Source organism: Podarcis liolepis (genome assembly GCF_965112155.1).
Source record: "Podarcis liolepis genome assembly, chromosome: 4".
Classification (NCBI taxonomy): Eukaryota; Metazoa; Chordata; class Lepidosauria; order Squamata; family Lacertidae; genus Podarcis; species Podarcis liolepis.
Window position 1 is genome coordinate 80703266 of NC_139558.1, and position 21520 is coordinate 80724785.

At 43.5% G+C, this 21520-nt stretch overlaps 1 protein-coding gene across 1 annotated transcript in view; it reads right to left on the bottom strand.

Moving 5' to 3' along the window:
• Window positions 1–12678, bottom strand: part of MTUS2 (microtubule associated scaffold protein 2) — a 300965-nt gene extending 288287 nt beyond the window's left edge. Inside the window, exon 1 of the mRNA XM_083498852.1 lies at window positions 11335–12678. The gene's annotated coding sequence lies outside the window, so the exon portion shown is untranslated. The remainder of the gene's footprint in view (window positions 1–11334) is intronic.
• Between the last annotated feature and the right edge of the window lie 8842 nt (window positions 12679–21520).

Below are 21520 nucleotides of genomic sequence, written 5' to 3' on the forward strand. Positions count from 1 at the left end.
ATTTTGCACTTGTATTGCTTTATATTATGGCTCGTTTTTCCCTTTTTTGAAAAGCTAAACAGAAAAGAAAAGGCCATTTACTGACACTCTATATAATAATGAGTAATAAGCCTGTCGCTAGCATTTCCAGGGAAGGGGTCAAAATGAGATGCAGGAGGAGGCCAGGACAGCCATGTGCTTTTTTTGGTCTGCTTCAGCACAGCAGGGGCTTTCAGCTCAACATCCATGACTAATTTCCCATGTCTTTTGCCAGCATTTGATAAACTGCCACTCTGTCAGTTTGGCTGGCTGCCCCTGGTACTCTCCTTCCTTGGATCCCTATCGGAGGTTTGGATGGTCCTCAGCAACAATCTTTTGCTGATGTTGGAGTGCTAGCCCCCTCCACAGCCAAGGACGCTACCATCAAGCCATTATTTTGCACACCTCTTTGCTGCAGAATCAGCAGAAAAGGCAAAAGCTAGCTTGGGGCACCCAGGAAGAGAATCAAAGATATTTGGTATGCTAATAGTGCCTGGTGGAGTTTTTTTGGCTGTTGGTTGTGGTGGGGTTCTACCATTAGATTACTGTATAGAGAAACTGGGCTTCATCCAATGTACTGCTTGAAACAGAGAGCCATGACAGCTTAAAGACCTATAAACCTATTGTGGTATAAATAATCATGCTAAAGCAATTTTGTTGGTCTTTAAGGTGTCACAAGAATCTGTTCTTGCTGCAAGAAGAAACACAGCTTCTTTTTCTTTGGAATGTGGTGCTTGAATACACGTTCATTCTGAAGGTGATCCTGCAAGAGAATAAAAATGCATATAGGCATTTTACACAGGAGTTGAAGTATGTCTCTGTGTAATTTTGCCAGAATCAGCCTCATGAGCTGGAGTTTTGGAGAGTGAAAAAGTATATGCAGACACTCCCTTTATTTCTGATGTTCAGAGGTGAGTGCCTTTAATTATGTAGCCAAACAGCACCATCCACCCAGAAAAGAGAACTATCAGCCGGTTCAGGGAAACTCCCAAGGTCTGCTAAAGTACAAAAAAGATCATTAGGGAAGCCCTCGAAAACAGCCAGTAGCCCGAAAATGTTGACTTTATTGGAAGTCAATAAAGACACCTGCCGTTTGAGCTCCCCAACATGGGTTGGGAACCTGTGGACCTCCAGATGTTGTTGGACTACAGCTCTCATCACCCATGACCACTGACCAAGCTGGCAGGGGCTGATGGGAGTTGGAACCCAGCCACACCTGGAGGGCTCAGGTCTCCATTCCTGCTGCCATATAATTTTATTCATTTAAATGCACCTGCAGGGCTCAGAGATGGCCTGCATGCTGTAGGTAGAAAAGGTTAGATACCCATTCCTGAACGAATTCAGCTGTTTTTAGAAGAAGAAAATTACATGGGAAGATCCAGTCATAGACCTCCAATATAATAACTATTTTCACCCTTTGCACTCTTGCTCTTTGGATCTATAAACAAGACAATGCAAGGAGAGCTGATTCAACTGAATTAGGCAACTGGAGGTATCCTACCTCAGGTGCTAAATTCTGGGTACCATTAAAGGACATCAGATTGTCAGTTATTTTGATGGTGATTATGATAACCCCCATTTGAGGGAGTACTATTTGAATCTTCTGCCTCAAGCATCAAAATGTCTTGAGCAGTCTCTGAATGAAACATGAGACCCTGCAAAATTGCTTGGAGCTAGCTATCTGTCAGGCGCCCCCTGGAGGTTTTTAGAAGTCTCCAAGCAATAAACAACAAAAAAGCAACCATTTTTGATAGGTTATATTAGCCATATATGGGGTTCACAATTAGTGACACCTGCTCCGTACATGAGAAGTGATTGTTGATATGTCAGCCCTCAAGGCTTTCTTGTTCAGATGTAATGGCATGATTGCCCCCACTTCATCTACTTAATTGGCATTAGTCATATTCAGAAAAGGAGCTAGTCTGTATTCTGAATATTAATTTTTTTACAGGATAACAGCATCTAGACATATTTAATTGGGTTTTCCTAATGAAATTTTAAATGAAAATTGCTTCATGTTCCTGAAAATGAGTCATGTCTCTTCATGTGGTAAACAGCCTATGGATTCCCCACACCATATTAAAATATACTGAAGCTGAATAAAATTCAGTTGTAAATAGGAACAGAGATGTGGCTTGGTTATTTAAAGGGCATTAATCTGCACATATCGCAAAAGCAGGAGTAGCCAATTAGTTGCCATCCAGATGTTGCTGGGATTACAACTCCCATCATCCCTGACCACTAGCCATGTTGCAGGGATGATGGAAGTTGTATGCCACACCAGTTAGCCCTATAAACCAGACTGCACTGTTGTGCCATGTGTTGTGGATTCTGGTACCTCCAACCAAGACATACATCAGGGACTGAGGACATTCAGGCTGGAGAGAAGTGTTAGCTTCTTCAAAAGCAAAGGAGCTTTAATAAACACAGTAGTAAGGCTAAGCACTGAACGAATTTAGGTTTGCAAACTATTAAATGTGGAATTAATATGGTTGCCCATCCCCCCCTTTTTAGAAGGAATTCTTATCAGAGTGTATTGTTTGCTAGCATTATGAAAAGCATTTCACAAAGATAAATCAACAACATTAAGAGAAAACAAAAGCCTTAATATCTGTTTCCATCATTTTCTTTTTATTAGCAGAGACAAAAATGGGCCATTGAGATTTTGAAAGGTAACCAAGTTGCACTTACATTGGGTTTTCAAAAGATGGCGCTTAACAGCAAGATACTATTGTCCAGATAAAAAATGATTTTATGGCACCTTGAAAGATGAACAGATTGACTGCAGCACATTGTCAGATGCAGAACTGTTATGCTCATAATACAGAGAGAGAGAGAGAATGCAAAGAGTGGGCCAAAAAGCTATGAAGAGCTACTGTCTGTGAAATGTTTCCGCAAAGCTCAGAAGTAGACAAGATGCACATAATGACCATAGTAAATGCATTTATGTCATATACGTTTGAAGATGGCCTAGAAAGTATTGACAGTGCATCTTGCATTTCATCATCTTTCTGGTCCAAAGGTTTACCAGCTTTCTTTTGTCTCTGTATCAATGTAACCCCCAGATGTTTTTGGACTAGTGGTACCTCGGGTTACAGACGCTTCAGGTTACAGATTCCGCTAACCAAGAAATAGTACCTCGGGTTAAGAACTTTGGTTCAGGATGAGAACAGAAATCGCATGGCAGCAGTGCAGCAGCAGTGGGAGTCCCCATTAGCTAAAGTGGTACCTCAGGTTAAGAACAGTTTCAGGTTAAGAACAGACCTCCAGAACAAATTAAGTTCTTAACTTGAGGTACCACTATTATCCCTGGCCATTGGCCAAGCTCTTTGGGGATGATGGGACTTCGGGTCTATCAGCACCTGGGAGACCTAGAAGTAAGAGAGGGTGGACATACTTGGAATATATATTTGACAACTGAAGATAACACTTCGTGCCTTTTGACAAAGGGGACTCTGGTCCATGGAAGGCTCTGGGTTTAGCAGCATGACAACAAAAGGGTGATGAAAGGGGAGCTGGGGAAGCAAATAGTGAGGTTGAGTGGTACCCATTTGGCTAATACCTCTAAGTGGCTTCCAAGCGCTTTCCTGTTCTAGCCATGTAAAAATGTGACATATCCAAAGTATCTGACAGCTCCCCCAGACTTCCTTTTTATTGTGCCCATGATGGTACTGAGAGCAGTTAGACGCGATCCTATTTTCAAAACTGTGCCTGCAAAAGGTTTGGGGCAGTCGTACGTCGCCTCTGTACTATACATTTAAAGCATATCTGAAAGAGCTGCAATTCCTGGATTTCTTGGAAAGTGGGATTTGTTAGCCCTTTCTCCTAACAAGAAAGGGCTGAAGAATCACCTCTTTCCATCTGTACCTCCTCAGACACTGAGCTCTACTTGGGAGACCTTTCTCTTGGTGTCCCTGCCAGGAAATGTGTGGCAGATGTTACTGGACATGAGTTAATACTTTCCCATACTGCCCCCTGCGTCCACTAATGGAATAACCCTCCTTGGAGAGGCCCGTATGGAGCCCATGTTGTTTTCTTTACAGCAACAGGTAAATTTCCCTAGACTTTTACAATAATTTGTTTTAACTTTTACTTATTTAAAACGTTTAAATTCCTCTTTAAAAGAAATTCCCATTGGACACTAAAGCACCTGAGAATGGTCACATGGAAATCCATGAACCTATGAGAGGTTTTTAGGTCCATTTCTTCCTGTGATGTCACTTCCTGTTATGTGACCATAGGAAAAACCTCTTATGGTAATCTGGTTCCAAGTTGTTTCGGGCTTGGTAAACTAGCAATTTTTTTAAAAAAAAACTTTAAACTTGGCTTGGTAGCAAATTGGCAAAGCTTTTAACTCCATTTTACTATTCTCCTCCCCTTATATTCTAGAATGCATTATTTTTTATTGTTACCATTTTATTGCTACTTTGTAAGCAGCCAGGAGAACTTTGTTCTAGGATGGTCTATGCACAAAATAATGAAAAAGAGCTGGAGAATAAGGGCCAGAGCAGCTAGGACAAAAATCTGGCATTTTATGGTTGAATGAACAGGCAGAATATGCTGGATCATAGGCAACACTTGGCAAAGTAGGACTTTTGTGATCTAATCATGGTTGGACATGATCTTAATGTTGGGCCAAGGAAATGCTAGGTGGTTGGCAGCAACCTTCACCACCTTATAACTCTGCCCCCAAATCAAGCCTTAGATCAGGAACGTGTTCTCCAGGAAAAGTGCTAAGATCTAGAGGTGTCCAAAAACCTTGCAAGGGCATTAACCTCTGACAGGCAGATTCTGGTAAGCATAATACAGTGGCGTAGCGTGGGTTGTCAGCACTGGGGCAAGGCAAGTAATTTGCGCCCCCTAACCCTGGAAGAAGTGGAGCATTTGGATCCCTTCCAGTCGGGATTCAGGCCTCATCATGGGACTGAAACTGCCTTGGTCGCACTGGTTGATGATCTCCGGCGGGCTAGGGACAAAGGTGAGAGCTGTTTCCTAGTTCTGCTGGATCTCTCAGCGGCGTTTGATACCATTGACCATAACATCCTTCTGGACCGTCTTGAGGGGCTGGGAGCTGGGGGCACTGTTATACAGTGGTTCCGCTCCTTCCTCCTGGGCCGTGTTCAGAAAGTGGTGGGGGGGATGAGTGTTCAGACCCCTGGGCCCTCACTTGTGGGGTGCCTCAGGGTTCTGTCCTCTCCCCCATGCTTTTCAACATCTACATGAAGCCGCTGGGAGAGATCATCAGGGGATTTGGGGTGGGTGTTCATCAGTATGCGGATGATACCCAGCTCTACCTCTCTTTCAAATCAGAACCAGTGAAGGCAGTGAAGGTCCTGTGTGAGTGCCTGGAGGCGGTTGGAGGTTGGATGGCGGCTAACAGATTGAGGTTGAATCCTGACAAGACAGAAGTACTGTTTTTGGGGGACAGGAGGCGGGCAGGTGTGGAGGATTCCCTGGTCCTGAATGGGGTAACTGTGCCCCTGAAGGACCAGGTGTGCAGCCTGGGAGTCATTTTGGATTCACAGCTGTCCATGGAGGCACAGGTCAAATCTGTATCCAGGGCAGCTGTTTACCAGCTCCATCTGGTACGCAGGCTGAGACCCTATCTGCCTGCGGACTGCCTCGCCAGAGTGGTGCATGCTCTGGTTATCTCCTGCTTGGATTACTGCAATGCGCTTTACGTGGGGCTACCTTTGAAGGTGACCCGGAAACTACAACTAATCCAGAACGCGGCAGCTAGACTGGTGACTGGGAGCGGCCGCAGAGACCACATAACACCGGTCTTGAAAGACCTACATTGGCTCCCAGTACGTTTCCGAGCACAATTCAAAGTGTTGGTGCTGACCTTTAAAGCCCTAAACGGCCTTGGTCCAGTATATCTGAAGGAGCGTCTCCACCCCCATCGTTCTACCCGGACACTGAGGTCCAGCACCGAGGGCCTTCTGGCGGTTCCCTCACTGCGAGAAGCCAAGTTACAGGGAACCAGGCAGAGGGCCTTCTCGGTAGTGGCGCCTTCCCTGTGGAACACCCTCCCACCAGATGTCAAAGAGAACAACAACTACCAGGCTTTTAGAAGACATCTGAAGGCAGCCCTGTTTCGGGAAGCTTTTAATGTTTGATGTATTATAGTATTTTAATATTCTTTTGGAAGCCCCCCAGAGTGGCTGGGGAGGCCCAGCCAGATGGGCGGGGTATAAATAATAAATTATTATTATTATTATTATTATTACCCGTGGATTTTAGCACTCGAGTGTGAGCGCCCCCCCCCCCGATGTTGCGCCCGGTGCAGCCGGCCCTCCCTGCACCCCCCACGCTACGCCACTGGCATAATATCATGGACGCCTGTTAATATGCAGTCATATTCGACACTGCTGTTCTCTTTCTCTCCCCACCCCGTTTACATAACAAACATTGCCTTGGCTAGGTCAACACATCCTGTGCTTGTACTTCAGGGGATACGTGCTGTCCACCACTGTGCATGTGTTACTGTATGTGCAAGCAGGCAGAGTGGTCAGGCCTGGAGAAATACTGGGGAAGAATCCAGCAGTGTTCTGATGCCCTGAGCCAGGAGGAAGGACTTCCTATATTCTTTTTCCTCCAGCACAGCATGCACGTAACATGCAGAACAGCAGGTAGCCCTTTTCAGCTTCTGGTACATACCATACGTCACACAGCATAAAAATGCAAAGCCGTTATCCAAACAAGCCCAAGTTCTATAAGGGATGTGGACCAGAGATAAGATATTCCTGGAGTACTGGATGGGAGTGGAGGAAAATATAGGAATCCCACGGAATGGGTTGTGAAATGTCTTCGGAAGGAAGAGAGAAATAGCAGTCAGTGTGTCTTATTTTATCCGAAAGTTTGTTTGTCGAGTAACTTCTCAGAAACTCACTTGGCACCTTTTCAAAATGAATTTTTGGGTGTTGCATTGTTGACGGTCAGAAAGAACAATGCATCCCGCTGAATCAAAGAAGTAGCATCATCAAAGGAAGTTTAGGCGCAAGGGATTAAATCTGGAAGTTTGTAACAGAAAATCAGAGGGAAATGGAAGACACTTCATCAAAGGTGATGAAGAATGTGAAAAGCTGAACTGCTAGAACTGTGGCACAAAGGGTGGGAAGGAAATATGCTGATGCAAAGCTGGATCCTCCCTACTGTCTGCTCTACACGGGAGAACTGCACGGGATCCAGGGAATTTGTACAGCCTTGGTCAGGAGGAGCTGCTTTTGCAATAGGGAAAGGGAACAGAAAAGAGGGGGCCAGGCTGCTTCTATCTCCCAGAGAAGAGTTCTAATGAGGGCACTTGCAAATGGGGGTTAATACTGCAAATGGTTCAAGTCAAATGTTGCATCAGGGATTTTTTGTTTTAACCTTTCTGGATTCCTCTGCCTCCTCCCCAATAAAGTGTTAATCTGGGTTAAGTGGGTATACGAGCAGGCATTTTGATGCCAATGACATCATCTGGATACTGCAAAATGCTTGCTTGTTGGTAGAGCATAAGATTCTTACGCTCGGGGTTGTGGGTTCGAGACCCATGTTGGGCAAAAATATTCTGCATTGCAGGAGGTTGGACTAGATGACCCTCGTGGTCCCTTCCAACTCTACAGTCTTAAAGTTCCATGATTCTATATTGTTTAAGGAGTATTAATCCAAAACTACAACTGCCTGGAAGCATCCTAACTCAAGGTTCTCCAGCAGATTGCCATATATCCTCTTTTTCCAGGACACACCCTCTTTTTTATGTCTCTCTGCTTCTCTGATGTAACGCTGCGTAATGAGGATTCCACCAGAAAGTGCAGAATCCTAAGCACTGTCATTTTTGTTAAGTACAAACTCCAGTTTTCAAGATCTTACAAGAAAGAGATTAGAGAATGTAATATTTCAGAAATTAGAGCAGGCCTTCCAGTGAATGAAGGGATGGGGTTTCAGTGCTGTTCTGCTCTTACCTTGTTCTTTCCCCAAGGTCATTATTTCCTGTCTGCTGTAAGCATTACCCTTTGTTTCCTGATCTTCTCTGTTTCCATTCTCACAATCCCAGCAAGAGAGAAACCTGTAGTGCTATTTTTCTGGAAAAAAGAGGTGCTGGAACTCACCATGAACGCCTCCCTTGTTCTCTTATAAAGGCAATGCCAGAACTGTTCTGGTGAGTTACGGCTGGAAAAAAAAAAGCCCTGGAAACCTGGAAGAAGAATGAACTAGAGTGGTACCTCGGGATAAGAACTTAATTTGTTCTGGAGATCCGTTCTTAACCTGAGGTACCACTTTAGCTAATGGGGCCTCCCGCTGCCGCCGCACGATTTCTGTTCTCATCCTGAAGCAAAGTTCTTAACCCAAGGTACTATTTCTGGCGGAGTCTGTAACCTGAAACATGTGTAACCTGAAGCATCTGTAACTCGAGGTACCACTGTATGTGCAAATATAGGTAGGTGTTGCTCAAACTTCTGTATGGTTAATTTGGTATACCTGCCATAGGCTAAAAACCCCTTTTGTAGGGTAAATAGGAGCCAACTCCTAGGGACCGAGGTCCCTTCAGCTCCCCTCCCCCATAAAAATATTTGAGGGGGCTAGCCCCTGAGTTGATGGGCATTGACATTCAAATGGTGTGTTTGTGCCGCATCTTGTGATCGTTTATGCAGGGCGGGGCTTACCTGACCCCCCCCCCCCAATATTTTATTCAAGTTGGGACCCCAGCTGCTTTTGAAATTGCACATTGGACTTGGCCTCTTACCATAACTAGTTCCTGGGTCTGTGAAGGTACAAAAAATGTGTCACTGTTGTTGTAGCTACCCTGTAAGGTAAAAAAATAAGTAGTTCCTGCAAACAACGCTGCTTATCTATGGATGTGTTACTGTTTTTATTACTCCAAAGGCCTTGGGCATTTGTAGCTCCAGACACTTTCCGAACATATTTACACAAAATCTTCCATGTGATCTCTGAAGTGAATCAGTTTGCTGGGATTGTGATGCTGTGTCCTTTTTCTTTTATTTTCAAGCTCTGGTTTTCACTTCTGGTTCCCAAAGCATCCATATACTGCTTTCTCTGCTCTTATGCAAACACTGTAAACCTTTTTTTCAAAAACCCTGTCACCCTTGCTGTACAGGGAATTTGGGGTGTACGGGAAGGGGTATGAAAACAAGAACAGGATCCAAATGTGGCTTGAGGAATCACACTTTTTTCTTCTTCTTTTAAGCCGAGGGAATGCTCCGCCCCTCAACTCCACATTTTTTCTCCTTTTCAGTGAGACCAGAGCTAAATAAGCCACTATCAGTTTCCTACAGATCCTCTAAGAGCCGTTCTCATTCATTATGAAGCCCGAGTTACGGAAGCAATCTTCCTAAGGGCCACTTCCCCAGCTAGAGCGCCTGCTGTGATGTGATTCATGTCCTTTGTGTTCCATGCAGAATCTGGGGATGTTTACGAAAAACGGCTCATCTAAATGCGGCTCGCAATTCCTTTTTTCTTTTTTCCAGAAGAATCTCAATTCGGGAAGGAACGAGAGTTACATCACATCGTACATTAGCTCATTTCCACCCCCAAGAACACATCTGGCCCTGCTTTCACCACCCCAGCAGAGTTATTAAAAGCATATAGGAGAAAGGCCAGTCAGAAATCCCAGAGAACATATTTTACAATCTAGCTGCTAATGGCTTGGTGGCCCACAATTCCAATTTTCTCCAGTGGAATCTATGCAAATGGGAAGGCAAAGGCCTGAGGTGGAGCTATAAAATGTTTATGAAGCAGCGGTGGAATAATGTCTCTGAATAATTTACACATTTTGCGGGGCAAATGTGATTAGTGATCCTGCTAAATAATTCTGCCTGATGAGGCATCCTGCATAATTCGGAAGCACGTGTCGTCCTCCTTTATTTGTTTGCCAGATGTAGCTGTGGCCTTTCCGCTGAAATCCTCAAGGCGACTCACAAAGGAAGAACATTCAAAAGGCACCGTGAAAAGACTTAGAAATCAAATCGTAAGATTAAAAGCAGCACAAAAGCAAACAACAGTTTGGTAAAATGTACCAGTAAAATAACCATTGGGTAGCTCAGTTGGTTAGAGCATGGTGTTAATAATGCCAAGGTTGCAGGTTCGATCCCTGTATGAGACATCTGCATATTCCTGCATTGCAGGGGGTTGGACTAGATGATCCTCAGGGTCCCTTCTAACTCTATGATTCTACCATTAAAGTGAGAATCGATCACATCAAAGTGCATTTTAAAACAGATGTACTTTGCCAGCAAAGTGCAGCAAAAGATGGAGATCAGCAGGCTTTTTTTTTTAACAAGGTGGGTGGGTGTCACCATCAAGGATGGGGGAGAAATTCGTTCAGCTAATCTGCACTTCCCAAACAAATACATAGTCAAAAACAGCTGTCATTCAAAATTCACAGTTCTCTGAGTTTTTGCAATGAAATTCTCCAACCAAAAAATGTGTAACTGAATTATTTATTTCCATTTATGAATCGCTCCCTATAACACATCTCAAAGCAGTTTAGCAATAAAAAGATCAACGATGAGCGCATATATAATAACAATTTCAAATACAACACAGAATGGGATAAAAAACATCCACATAAAACACTTGGGGGGGGGGGAGTATCCAAAAGGTGCTGGAAAGGCAACAGAAGTGTTTCCTTGCTGATGTCTAATGGGAGGGAGTTCCAAAGGGTACATAGAAATGAATTATTTTGTGAGGGGGGAGGGTTGTTCTTGGTTTGTTTGTTTGTTTGTGTGTGTTCTCATTTTGGTGTTTTTTTTTTTTGGTTTTTTGAATTTGCACTTTATTTGTTTGTTAACATTCTTATATTACATCGGTAAACGTTGTCATATTACATTACAGGAGTTACTATAGTATCATTTCCAACATGTATACAAAAATTATATACAAATTTTGTATTTTTAATGTTATGAACCGCTGTGTGATCTTTGGGTGAAGGACAGTATACAAATAATAATTATTATTATTATGTTGGGGAAAACAGTGCACAAAGTACATTATATGGCAGAAAGTTCTTTTAAAAACACATATATTACACAAAATAGCGTCATGCAAGTATTAGGATTAATGTCACAGTAATGTGGTGCCGTAAGGAGGCAGCCTGAAATTAAGAAATGGAGAGAAACCCAAAATAGACAGATTCTCCACCACTGACAATTCCTTACCCACACGCCGCTTGATCTTATTTCTCTAAAGCTGTGGTCCCACACACACATACTTAATAGGGAATAAGACCACTGGGTCCCCCACTGAGGTAAATATTTGTAAGGTTAAGTTCAGTGCTAATTTTTTTAGAGGAAAAAAAGAATTACTGGAACTCACCCATTACTACCTCTCTTGTTCTCTTGGAATGGCAATGGCGCCCACCTGAGAGGTGCAGGAACTGAGTTACAGCTGGAAAAAAAAGCCCTGGGTGGCAGGTGGAATGGCCAATCATCTCCTCATCTGACAGACAGGTGACCAATAAAGGGAGGGAGGCGGTCTCTGAGTCTCTGAGGTAACTTGGGCCCAGGCCATATAGACCTTAAAAAGGAATTACCAGCACCTTGAAATGGGCCTGGAAGCAAATGAACCACCAGTTGCCAATAAGCCATAGCATTCACTTATCGCATAAAAAAGGTTAAACTGCCCCCCAGAGTGATTTAAAAATAAACGAATAAGCCTTTTTCTGATTTGCTGGCAACAAGGCCCACAGGCTTTCTTACTGTTATTTCAGGAGCACCTGAATAACAGGGAGCACAACAGGGTAGCTATTTTGCATTCCAGGGTAAAGAGTAAAAACTGGTTTTTTTCAGACCTCTCCTCCCCCCTCCCCCCCCCGCCACCGCCAGTCAAAATACATAGTACCTCAGTGACTTCGGCACCTGAAGTAGAAAATCCAACAAGCCCCTTGTTGGTTTGCATTTCTTAGTGCAGAAAGCATTGATCTGATGTGTAGAGATTTTTCCTATTCTGGTTAATACAAGAGGATCCAAGAAGCTACTAGAAGCTTCTCTGTGTAAGAGAAGCAGGCAGAAGGGTCATGATTGTTTGGGTTATACCTTCAGAGAAGCTGAGTACACCTGGCTTGAAATGGTTTCTCTTATCTCTTCCAATTAAGGTCATGCTGACTATAAATATAGGCCAGAAGGGGCCTAGGTTTTAATTTCTCTTTCTATCCCTCTTCCTTCTGGTGTGGTGTCATAGTATGCTTAGCGTTAAGGTTTAGTATTGTTATAAGTTCTTATAAGTGCTGCAACTTGATTTTTATGGACTGTGCCAATCCTGAATGTACTGGATTTGTGACCATTATGCTTATTTGCCTTCAGTAGCAAGTAAAGCTCTGCTGAATGAAGTACCATTGCCTCTGGTCTATTTTTTCAGAACTCTGCACTGCATTTTAAGTTTTTCCTCCACACGTATGATACACCTTTCCCCTCTTCTTGGCTATAAAAAAATCAATAAATCAAATAACATGTTTTCCTTTTGTGACACCCCAAATCAGATACCGGAGGCTGCTGCCTCATTTTGCCTAATGGTCAGGGTAGCCTATTTCACAGAGCATATTCCTAGTCCTGTACTCTAACCATTACACTGCTCTGGATCTCCAAAATAAAAATTAGCAAACGCACATTTGTGTTGTGGGCCTACGCTCCTTGCCTAGTGATGTCCCTGCAAAGCCTTGCTGCTGTTCTCCTTTAGGTGGACATAGCAGGAATAAAAGGTGTTGTTGTTGTTGTTGTTAATTTGTACCCTGCCCACCTGATTGAATTGCCCCAGCCACTCTAGGCGGCTTCCAGCATATAGAAAAACATAGTAAACATTACACCTTAAAAAGCTTCCCCATACAGGGCTGACTTCAGATGTTTCCTAAATGTTACTGGTATATAATTACTTATCTCCTTAACTTCTGATGGGAGGGCGTTCCATAGGGAGGGTGCCACAACTGAGAAGGCCCCCTGCCTGGTTCCCTGTAGCTTCACTTCTCACAGTGTGAGCACTGCCAGAAGGAAGGAAGAACCCCATGTATCCAGCCTTGAGCCCCATCAGGGGAAAAGGTGGGGTAGAAAGAAAGGGGAAAGGGAAGGGGAAAGGAAAGGAAAGGAAAGGAAAGGAAAGGAAAGGAAAGGAAAGGAAAGGAAAGGAAAGGAAGAGCCCCTGTCCCTAAGCAGGCAAACTGACAGATTATTCTGTCTGAAAATAAAAGGGGCCATGAATCTCTTTTGCTATCACCCTGTCAAGCTCTAGTGTGCAAATGATAGCTGACAACTGCACTGAGAGAAGCTTGGATGAAAGCGCCTGAATTGGGGTGGAAACTTCAAAGGAGGAGCAGGCAAAGGATACGGAGGGCTTTCTCCATTTCATCCCTGCCCAGGCTTGCCTGAAGATTGCTAGAGAAAGCTACATCCAGCCTTGAAAGGAGAGGATGGCGTGGGGCATTACGATAAGGAAATCAAATGTTTCCAGCACTTAAAAAAAACCCCTGAGAGATGTTCAACTGGCGCAGCCTTTAATGATAAACCAGTCCATCCTAAATGACAGTTCCATATGCCGTGTGTTGTAACACGGCTCCCAGCCCGCGCCTGAAGGGCAAGGGCAAAAGGAGTGTGTCTAATAGAAATTTAATTCACCCACTTAGGCACGCTTCAAATGTTAGCGGTTCCACCAGTTATACTCGAATCACTGCAGGAAAACAGATGACATTCAAATCAAAACATGCACCTCTTCTTCCTCATGGTGAAGGACAGAGCCTAAAGACATTAAGAAGAATCAAAGGCGTAAAACAAAAAACCCAAACTAGAACGTTTACCGAATAGGACGTCCCTATGAACGCAGTGTGACTAGCTTCTGAGTTAAACATACCTTGGTACAAGTTAATAAGTTTCGGTGATGCAATGGCTTTAATAGACACATGATGAAGAGCTGTTTGTTGCGCTATCTGTTTTGGAGCGCTTCCGAGACAAACATGGCAATTAGAATCCATTTCTTAATAGATCACAACATATTCTTGGCTTTACCGACACCTGGGGAGACTGGTTTTGTAAATTATGGATTTTAAAAGCTTAATGTGTAGCTACACATTTAAAGCTTAACCAGTATATAAACAAAGAAGGCTCAAGGAAAATAGCAGGCGGGCTTAGTTCAAAGTGTACACTAGCATTTAAGAACTGCACAGTGTACACTAGCATTTAAGAACTGTGGCTAGTGATTACTTTTCGAGATTTGAATGTATATGGCAAGCATTTGTGACTACACAGTGAACTATTATTCTATATGTAGAGGAGCCATGTAAGAACATAAGAAGAGCCTTATTTTTTTTCCCTCCATAAATATATTGTGTACTTTTGCTAATATTGTGGCTCCCCAACCTCTAGCCTCTAGCCCCTTTCGCTTGCAGAGGTGGTGCCATTTTGGATCCAGACTACGCTCAGAGAATGTTTACTGTTTATATTGATATGTTACTGTATGGTACAGTACAGTAAACCCACAACTTATATGAGGGTTCAGTTCCTAGGAACTGTGTGCAAATACAAAAATGAGTAAAGTCAGAAACTCCAACAACTCCTAAAAACCCCAGTGTAAAAAACAACAACTAGCACTTACTCTCAGACCTTAAAGATTACCTCACCATCAGATCACCTCCTCTGCTCACTTTCAGACCACCTCCATTTGCTCTCTGCTCTTGCTAGGCCCTATTTCACTCTCCAAATAATCCGTGTATCACTATTGGAGTAATTTTTTATTTTTTATTAATTTTTTTTCACACATAAAAATGCATGTAAGAGAATTTGTTGGGTAGCCAGTTTCTACCCGCATTGATTCAGTCGCTGTGCTTTCTTTTCACTGTTCGGAGTGGGACTGAAGCTGCTGACACAAGCTGGCAATAACCTGCCAGCAGTCTCCAAACAATATGTCACTGTGATCCCCCCTCCCCCAATGACTGTACAGGAGTAGCTCCCTAACAAGACACCAGCTGTTAAGAGAACTTGTGACAAGTAAATTGAAACTATAATGGAGACAATATTGTAGTTGCATGCATTACCTAATTGGTGCTTGATGTGCTCCTGGGGGATTTGAAAGCATCCATTAGTCTTCACCTTGCTGAAACAAGGGGTTTCTCCCTCCACCTGCAACCCATCCCCCCTGCTGGGAGCCAAATGCAGTTTCACATTGTAGTGACACGCTCACTATTGAAAAGGGAATGTATAATGGGGTTGTGAGCAAGTTAAGTCACCTCATCTGGCATCAGTCAGCTCTTTTGTCTTCCAAAAACACATTTTGCACTCCTAAGCACAAATGATTCTAAGCAAGACATCCACAAAGCCAGCCTGCCTGCAGTTTCAGACAGTGAGCCAATCAGTTGTCACCATTTTATTTTCCTTTTGTGTGCATTTCACCAATCCTTCACATGCTTTGTAAATGCTACTAAAAGACCCACCAAATATTATGGAAATGTGTATGGAAATATGTTGGCTGTGGGTCATGTCTGTAAGCTCCCATTTGTTTTTGATCCTTTGCTTTGAGGCCTGTTAGGTATGCGTCTTTGCCCATTCCCTTAAAGCAGGGGTGCCCAAACTTTTTTCAAAGAGAGCCAGATTTGATGAAGTGAACATGTGTGAGGGCCGACCAAAGTTACTGAGCTTTTTTTAGGATTGAAATTGCTAAACTTTTTGGAGGGATTTTACCCCAGGACATATACTGCCACAGGGGCCAGATTAAATCAGCCGGCAGGCCATATTACAGTAGCCCCCCAAAACGGACTTTGGACAGGCCTGCCTTAAAGTGTGGTGATAACAGTGGTTGCTAGGCAAGCGAATAGGTTTGAGAAGACGAGAATTTGTATTGTTATGAGTTTGTGTGCGCCAGATCTTTTAACCCCTGGACCAAACAAATGTCAAAATATAAGTCATGTTAATATATAAGGCAGGCTGCCTTCCTGAGGAAGTAATCGCCTGGAGATGTGGGCCATTAAAAGAGGATGAAGCTAAGGGTGGTGACCCATTAAGAAAGCCATAAGGAAAACTAAGACTAGGTGCCAGCCAGCAAATGGCCCCACTGTGCTAGGGGTAGTTAGCAGGAGAAAATGTAAGAGTTTCCAGGAAGGAGTTTCAGGATTGCAGTTAGGGATGATGTAAACTGGAGGGAAATTAGTTGCAGCTTGCAAGTGGCAACAGGCTGGAGAAAATGGTTGTCAGGGCACAATGTGGGCTGTCAGTTTGAATCCAAGGTTTCAGAAATAAGAGAACGGAACCCTCTTGGAGCATAATGCTGTAAGCCCCGCCATCATAGGCTCAGGTTGTATATATGTGTAAATAAACCATATATCCTAAAGACACCACAATCTCTGTTGTGCCTTGTTTTCCAAAGGAAACACAGACTCAGACTAAAGTGTGCTTGAAGCTTCCTGGAATCTTGCACTGCCGTGGAGATTGGGGGTGGTGTGTAACGCTATATTGGTGGTTTATGCAACACAGGCATGATTGACTTCTTAAAGCAATCATAAACCCCTATGTTGAGGACTCCATATTGCCCTATTACCTTTTCTCTCAGTCTATTGCCTCCAAGTGGTTCAGGCAGACTCACAGACATGTGGGCCATTATATATATTTATGATTATAATTAACTATGATACTATAAGGCAGAATCCCCAACCTTTTTGGGCTGTGAGCCCATTTGCAAAGTGGAAAAACTACTAAACGCCACACATATCCTGTGACATATTCAATAGAATAGAAGAGAATGCTTTTTTCAAGCCTGGTTTGGGGGGGCAGGGGGAGAACTTGGGTGCCAGGGGAGGTCTCTGCAGGCACATGTAACAGCTGTTTCGCACATGCACTTCATCAGTGTGTTCTCATCAGCACCTTGATACACTTTGCAGTAACTCTCATTATCAGAAAGGTGCGATGAATATTGTTAAGATTGCAGAAAGAGGGGAAAAGTACATCTATGGACAACTAGTTCACACAGCACCTTCAACTGTAGGTGTGCACACAAGGCCAAGGATGATGTTATGGAGGAATGTGGGTGGCCAAAATGAACTTGTGAATCTGGGCTCTATTTCTCCTCCTCCAGCCAATGTAAGTGATTTGCCTTGCTTGCCACATTTGATTTCCACTTCCTTTTTCCTTGTTTTTTTTCCCTTTCGTTGTACAAATTCAGCCTACTCAGTGGTTTGCGGTTCTGCCTTGACACACACACTCACACACACACACACAGAGAGAGAGAGAGAGAGCACATTTCCAAGGAGATTCAGTTTGGAGAAGTCCTTTTTCGGCTCCTCGCGATCCTGTTTTTATCACCCTGAACATTTGGTCTCTTCTGCAAACTTGGCTAAGTCACAGCTTGCTCCCTGACTCCAGATCATTTGTGAACTAGCTTAAAGACACCAGTCCCAGTATACATCCTTGGGGACTTTCCTCCCACATCCCTCCATTGTGAGAACTGTCCAACTTCCTCTCTGCTTTCACACACCCCTAAGATGCTAACAACAACAACAACAACTTATTATTTATACCCCACCCATCTGGCTGGGTTTCCCCAGCTACTCCGGGCAGCTTTCAACAAAATATTAAAATACAATAGTCCTTCAGATATTAAAAGCTTCCCTAAACAGGGCTGCCTTCAGATGTCTCCTAAAAGTCTGGTAGTTGTTTTTCTCTTTGGCATCTGGTGGGAGGGTGTTCCACAGGGCAGGTGCCACTACCAAGAAGGCCCTCTGCCTGGTTTTCTGTAACTTCGCTTCTCGCAGTGAGGGAACTGCCAGAAGGCCCTTAGAGGTGGACCTCAGTGTCCGGGCAGAATGATGAGGGTGGAGATGCTCCTTCAGGTATACAGGACCGAGGCCGTTTAGGGCTTTAAAGGTCAGCACCAACACTTTGAAATGTGCTTGGAATCATTGTGTGAATGATTCAACGCCAAAATGTGGTAAGTCAGTCCTGATACATTTGGGGCCCTCCTGCCTGTTCTGCTGTGTGGGGCACTGAACATCTGCTCCAAAGTCCTGATCAGATGGCACCATCACACTTTCCCTCGAGTAGCAGCTTATGCAGACAACCAGTAATTCTAGCCTAGTGCAGAAATACAAAGAGGGAAAGCATTTATTTGCTTACCTCGGCAAGAGAGACAAAGGTTGAGGGGGGATGGAGGGAGCTTGCCCTCATATGATCATATGAGTAAGAGTCATGTGATAGCAGTCCTCTCTAGTCTCTGCCCCCCGCCACAAGACTTGTTAGATAATTCTCAAAAACACCAATGAAAAATAAATGCCTTGTTCTTTAGGAGAGTTCCACTGAATCACAAGGAGATGACAGGTCAGAAAATACAGTGGATGAGGTGGTGGCTGGAAATGTGGAAATGAAAGACAGAACTGCTTGTAAAAAAGAAAGTACTGTAAATTAAAGAGAAGCAGGCTCCAATGAGTTACTTCAGAAGGGGAAACAGCACTGCTATCTCATTATGTGTTCTGCCCAATTCATCAGGAGGTTTGTCTCCCACAAATTGAATTTTCTATCTCACCTGTATCTCCTCCAATGAGTTTAGTGCAGCATACTTGGGGTTACCCCATTAAATCTTCAAAGCAACCCAGCGAGATAGACAGGGCCAGCCCTACCACTAGGTAGAGTGGGGCCACAACCTCAGGTGGCTTACTTTGAATGTCATGTAATAGCAGCAATGTTTGTTTGTTTGATTGATTTCTAAGGTCCCAAGCCAGGTTACACAGTTACCAAGACAACTGCAAAAGTAATCCATAATAAAGCATAAAGAAACAACAATAAAAAAATAAAACACCTTACCGCTAACATTTGCAAGGAGGACAAGTATAAATGCATACTTCTCTTCCAAAGACCAGGGCAAAGTGTGTCTTAAACAAGTTGTAAAGTGCTTGTGCCAGCTGTACCTTGTGGGAGGGGCTTTCCATAATACAGAAATACCATGGGTGCCATTTTGAGGACCAAAGGCATAAGATTTCAGTGCTGTCATCCTGAAAGAAACAGAACTCGTGGTATTTGCCCCTGGAACCTCTTACCAACCACAAAGAAAGTGAGAAGCCATATGCACAAAGTACTATACAAGATGTAAAGCATGCAAGCCATCAATCACTGAATCGGATTCTGCTTACTGACAGTGGTTTTTATAACAGAGCTAAACAAAAACAGGAGACAAGCATGAATACCACTTAGGTCATAAGAAGAAGCTCGGGTTTAATGCAGTGTTGGTATTGGCATGAACAAAAATGCAAGATGACAAGGCTTCATGGACACAATCCAGGTGGCTGCCTCTGGTACATTTCAAGACCTGTATGCTGTACTCCTGCAAATGGACTTCTGTTGATTGGCTTTCAGTAGCAGCCTTTACCTCTGAGTTTCATTAGCCATTTGCCAGGCAGTATATCTGTGCAGTGGCGTGGCAAGAGGAAGCCTGTATTTTGCAAAGGCAACCACATTCACAAACAAAGGAACTGCTGGGCACACAATAGTACAATAATACAGTTCTCAGGACTGCGGCCCATGCTTACAAGATATTTTCATACTTTTTATGCAGCCTGAAGAACACTTTAAAGTAAACATATGTATTGCAATGGGGAAAAGAGTGTGAAGAACCAACTTCAAATGGCTGAATAGCAGCAGAATAATTAGCAAGCAGCTATGGAAAAATGACCACCTGTAAATCTCAAAACAGATGAAACAGCAGGAGCAAGCAAAGGGGCACTCAGCAGGAAAGCTTTCTTCCTCTGTTCTATAAACACATTTCTAGCACTCTTTTCAGTGGTGCAGGTAGGGCTGGGGCAAATTCCAGGACCCACCAAATGATCTGCTGGAGAGCTGCAGATGATGAGCTAAGTGACAAGCAAGGCCTGCAACAGTACCAGGGTCACCATGGGCTGATGCTGGTTGCCACATTTTCTCTCTTAAAAATATTTTAGTCATCAGCCAGCCCCACACATACAAATTCACCAAAATGCTCATTTCATTATTTCCACTTTAAAAATATATTATCATTTCTAGAACAAAATGATGCTCATTCCCCAAGTTAAATATGCTTTTACCATCAAGGCAGCAGAAGCAAACCCAGTTGTATTCCTGTAGCCATGATGATACTGTTTAACACATGGAACTACATACATGCAGATATTTAAAATAATAATAGAGCTGTTGTTGGGGGGCTTTTTTGTTCTAACGGATCAGTAATATAGAAGCAGCTGTAAAATTTGAGAAAAGATTCATAGAGATGCATCTAGCATCTTCATTGTATAGCTTCTCCCATATGCTGAACATGCACCTCTTATTATGCCATAATGAATTTGAGTTTATAAGGTGCCACAAGTCTCTGTTGTTTTTACTAACCCAGCTATGCCTCTAGTAACTTATTCTGAGGATTTTCTTTCTAAAACAAATGAGGATTTTTGGATCATGTCAAGTTGCTACTTCCAAGAAATAAAACAGATTGGAAATTCTATGGGATAAACCGCCTTTGAGACACCACAAAGTTGTCTTTGTTTCAGCTTGCATGAGCATGTGAAATGTATTTGTATTAATCTCATGCTTGTCATTCTAGAAATGGCTAGAGGCCTAAGGCAGACAAGGAGTGCCTTTACCAAGCTTTGCTTGGTAAGACAGCTACAGCCTTTTCTGGATTGATAGCTTGGCCACAGTTGTGCATAAAGTCATAGCTTTAAGGTTGGATTACTTGAATGCACTCTGGACCCTTCCGCTGGCAGGCTGCTTGGGGGGGTGGGGTGAGCAAACTTCTGCCAGCACATAACATAGTAATAATGTTGTCATTTATATGCTGCCCATCTGACTGGGTTGCCACAGCCCCTCTGGACGGCTCCTAACAGAATATTAAAAACGCAGTAAAACACCATTAAAAACTTCCCTGAATAGGGCTACCTTCAGATGTCTTCTAAAAGGCAAATAGTTGTTTTTCTGTTTGACATACGATGGGAGGGCATTCCAAAATAATAATATTGTCTGTGAGATCTATACTGGCTGTCAGTCTGCTAGAGGGCAGAGTTCAGGTTTTTGGTACCAACATACAAGGTGAGCTATCCAGCTTAACACCAGGTTACAAAGAGGAGGAGTTAATGGTTTGTGTGTTCTTTTTAGTTTGTATTTTGTGTTTTTATCTTGTGAACTGCCCTGTGATCTACAAGTGAAGTACACAAATTTTATAATAATAATAATAATGATACAGAGACCACTATTTTTTTTAAAAAAAAACCCAACCCAAGCTGTTTTTACTGCATGGTTGCGAACTGCCTTGCGACAGTTCATGTTGTCCGAGGTTACTTCGGGGCAACTATCTAGTCCCTCTCCTTCTGAAGGGCGCAGTAGGTAGGAATTAGCGACTGTGGAAACCAAGTGGGAGAGACGGCCTATTGCATAACGCCAGGAGCGCTAAGATCTCTCGGTCCTCCTCGCGCAGCCTTTGGACTCTCGCCGCCCCAAGCCAGCCAAGCCCAGACTTTACCAAAGCCGCGCGGCCGCCTCCACAGACCGGGCATGCGCGGAACAAGACCCAGGCGCGA